Raw genomic sequence first — 4381 nt, forward strand, 5'->3', positions numbered from 1 at the left:
TGTGGGGTGGTTATGGGGGGATATGGGGTCATATGGGAGGTTATGGGGGATATGGGGTGGTTATGGGGTCCCTATGTGTCCCTATGTGTCCCTATGTGTCTCTATGTGTCTCTATGTGTCCCTATGTGTCCCTATGGGTCCCTATGTGTCCCTATGGGTCTCTATGTGTCTCTATGGGTCTCTATGGGTCCCTATGTGTCCCTATGGGTCCCTATGTGTCTCTATGGGTCTCTATGTGTCTCTATGGGTCCCTATGTGTCCCTATGTGTCTCTATGGGTCCCTATGTGTCTCTATGTGTCTCTATGTGTCCCTATGTGTCCCTATGGGGCCGTAACCCCCGTTTCTCCCCGTTCCAGCCCCACTGAATCCCGTCTCACGGTGTCCGACAACTCGCTGCTCTGGAGCGCCCCCGTGCGGTACCGGGTGGGAGCCGCGGTCACGTGGTGAGCACAGACATAGAGGGACATAGGGGGACATGGGGGGACATAGGGATCTATAGGGACCCCATAGAGACCCCATAGGGGGGCATAGGGGGACATAGAGATACATAGAGACCCCATAGAGACACATAGGGACACATAGAGAGACATAGGGACACATAGGGGGACATAGAGATAAATAGGGTCACATAGGGATCTATAGGGACACAGAGGGAGACATAGGAACACATAGGGACAGATAGAGAGACATAGGGACCCCATAGGGACACATAGGGACCCCATTGGGAGATACAGGGACACAGACGGACACATAGGGACACAAAGAGATACATAGGGACATATAGGGATCTATAGGGACACATAGAGATACATAGTGACCCCATAGAGACACATAGGGACACATAGGAACTCCATAGAGATACATAGGGACCCATAGAGACCCCTTAGAGACCCCATAGGGGGACATAGGGACACATAGGGACCATAGAGAGACATAGGGACCCATAGGGACACATAGGGACATATAGGGATCCATAGAGACCCATAGGGACATATAGGGACATATAGGGACACATAGAGATACATAGAGACCCCATAGGGACCCCATAGGGAGATATAGGGACACATAGAGACCCCATAGGGACACATAGAGATACATAGGGACACATAGGGACACATTGAGATCACATAGGGACACATAGGGGGACATAGGGAGACATAGAGACACATAGAGACCCCATAGAGACCCCATAGGGGGACATAGAGATACATAGGGACCCCATAGGGAGATATAGGGACACATAGAGACCCATAGAGACACATAGGGAAACATAGAGACATATAGAGACCTCATAGAGACCCCATAGGGACACATAGAGATACATAGGGACACATGGGGACTCATAGAGATACATAGAGACCCCATAGGAACACATAGGGACATATAGGGACACATAGAGATACATAGGAACCCCATAGGGACACATAGGGACACATAGGAACCCCATAGAGATACATAGGGACCCCATAGAGACCCCATAGGGGGACATGGGGACACATAGAGATACATAGGGACCCCATAGAGATCCATAGGGACACATAGGGACACATAGGGACATATAGAGACACATAGGGACATATAGGGACCCCATAGGGATACATAGAGACCCATAGGGACACATAGGGACACATAGAGATACATAGGGAAACATAGGGACACATAAGGACATATAGAGACACATAGTGACCCCATAGGGACCCCATAGGGGGACATAGGGAAATATAGGGACCCCATACAGACCCCATAGAGACCCCATAGAGATACATACGGACACATAGGGACATATACAGATACATAGGGATACATAGAGACCCCATAGGAACACATAGGGACCCCATAGGGACACATAGGGACACATAGGGACCCATAGAGATACATAGAGACCCTATAGGGACATATAGGGACACATAGGGACCCCATAGGGACACATAGGGACACATAGGGACCCACAGAGACCCATAGTGACCCCATAGAGACTCCATAGAGACTCATAGGGACCCCATAGGGACCCATAGAGACCCATAGAGACCCATAGAGACCCATAGAGGCCCATAGAGACCCCATAGAGACCCATAGAGACCCCATAGAGACCCATAGAGACCCCGTAGAGACCCATAGAGACCCATAGAGACCCCATAGAGAGACATAGGGACACATAGAGATACATAGTGACCCCATAGGAACATATAGGGACACATAGGGACACATAGGGACCCATAGAGACCCATAGTGACCCCATAGAGACTCCATAGAGACTCATAGGGACCCATAGGGACACATAGAGAGACAAAGAGAGACATAGTGACCCCATAGGGACACATAGGGACCCATGGGGACATTTAGGGACCTATAGAGACACATAGGGACCCATAGGGACACATAGGGACCCATAGGGACACATAGAAACACATAGGGACCCATAGGGACCCATAGGGACCCATAGGGACCCCAGAGGGACACACAGGGACCCATAGGGACCCATAGGGACCCCATAGGGACACATAGAGACCCATAGTGACCCCATAGAGACCCATAACGACCCCATAGGGACCCACAGTGACCCTATAGGGGACCCCCATGGGGACCCTATAAGGACCCCCATTTCTCCCCCCCTAGGCTGGAGGACTCCACCCCATATCTCAGCTTCACCCCCGGCCAGACCCACAACTCAACACTGAGGCACCATTACCAGGTGATCAACCCCATAACTGCCCCATAACTGCCCTATAACTGCCCCATAACTGCCCCATAACTGCCCCATAGTGACCCCATAACAATCCCATAACCACCCCATAGCTGCCCCATAACCACCCCATATCCCCCCATACCACCCCATTGTTCCTCCCCAGTCCAATGAACTCTAGCCGACCCATTTCATTCATACTTCCCCCCCCCATTCATGCAGTTCCCGTCCCAGGTTCAGATTTCTTCTCCTCCGGCCTCCCCCCGGTGCCCGTACTCGCCAACTCATACCTCAGCTCCTTCCTGCTGCTGCCCCACAAGCTGCCCCCACGGCATGGAATGGAGCCCCAGCGTCACCATGGTGAGACCCCACAGCTGCCCCATTATTAGACCGGCGAGATGGTGCCAGGTGTCGGACACGGGATCCCATAACGAGAGGAGGATAGCAACGCCATATGAGACCCATTAGTAGACCCCATAAGACGAGGTTCACCCGCATAGTGCCCCATAGAGACCCCATAGACCACCACACCATACACCCCATAGGTGCCCGATAGAGAACCGGGCCATAGAGACGCCATAGGCGGGCCCATGAGTAGACCTCGCCGTAGGAATCTCGACCATAGCGGCCCCATAGGAAACCCGATTAGAGAACGTCCATAGCTTGCCCCATAGGAGACCGCACTATGAGACCCCCTAACCACCCTTGCATTACGTGTCCCGCATAGAAGACCTTTCCCATAGGGGCCCCATAGAGACGCCCGTAGGAACCCAATAGGCTGCCCATGAAACCGCCTAGAGACCGCCATACTGCTGCGCCCATGAGAGACCCATGAGTGACCCAATGGGACGGCATAGAGACCGCATAACTACCGCCATAGCTGCCTCCTAGAGACTACATAGCAACCCGGAGGGAGACCCCATAGCTGCCCAATAGAGACGGAGAGGTTGACCGTGCGGCATAGCTGCCGCAGATAGAGACGCCCATATGACGCAATAGCTGCCTCCATAGAGACCGGCCCATAAGGAGCGCGCGGCATAGCTGCCCCACTAGCTGCCCATAGAGACGCCTAGTGATGCCCGCCATAGCTGCCCCATAGAGACCCATAATCTCCGCAGTAGCTGCCCATCCGAGACCACAATGGTTTCGATAGCAACCAATAAAGATGACCCCGCCATAGCTGCCCCATAGAGACTCCCACTAGAGACTCGCTCATAACCACGCCATAGCTGCCCCCATTAGACGACCTATACACTCACGCTCTTATAGCTGCCCCATTATTACTTGCCCCATAGTGGCCTCCGTCAGGCTGCCTCACTAACCCTGCCCCCATATCCACCATATTCAACCTTGCCATATCCCCCCCCATGTATGCCACTCCCATATCCCCCATAAACCAGCCAGATAGACCCCATATTCCACCCCATTATTCACCCCGATATTCCCCCCATAACGCACCCCCATATTCTCTTCCTTCGGTGGTGGGCCATATTCGAGCACTCCCATAGACTCCTTCCATAACCACCATATTTTCCCCCGGAGAGGCGAGGTGGAACCCCATAACGCACCCGCATATCTCCCCATGCCCCCCCATATGACCTCATATCCCCCGGCATATTCGCCCCCTTTATATGACCCATATGCCCCCGCAGACCCCACCCCATATCACCCATGATACGCTATTCCCACATCTCATT

The 4381-nt window shown here is 53.0% G+C and overlaps 1 long non-coding RNA gene across 1 annotated transcript in view; it reads left to right on the forward strand.

Annotated features, from left to right (window-relative positions):
- LOC107307309 overlaps nucleotides 1-2956 on the forward strand; it is a 9375-nt gene extending 6419 nt beyond the window's left edge. The window contains exons 2-4 of the long non-coding RNA XR_001552375.2: nucleotides 358-444; nucleotides 2618-2693; nucleotides 2919-2956. This is a non-coding gene — a long non-coding RNA (uncharacterized LOC107307309). The remainder of the gene's footprint in view (nucleotides 1-357; nucleotides 445-2617; nucleotides 2694-2918) is intronic.
- Nucleotides 2957-4381: the final 1425 nt, after the last annotated feature.

This window comes from Coturnix japonica, unplaced genomic scaffold, assembly GCF_001577835.2.
Source record: "Coturnix japonica isolate 7356 unplaced genomic scaffold, Coturnix japonica 2.1 chrUnrandom540, whole genome shotgun sequence".
Taxonomy (NCBI): domain Eukaryota; kingdom Metazoa; phylum Chordata; class Aves; order Galliformes; family Phasianidae; genus Coturnix; species Coturnix japonica.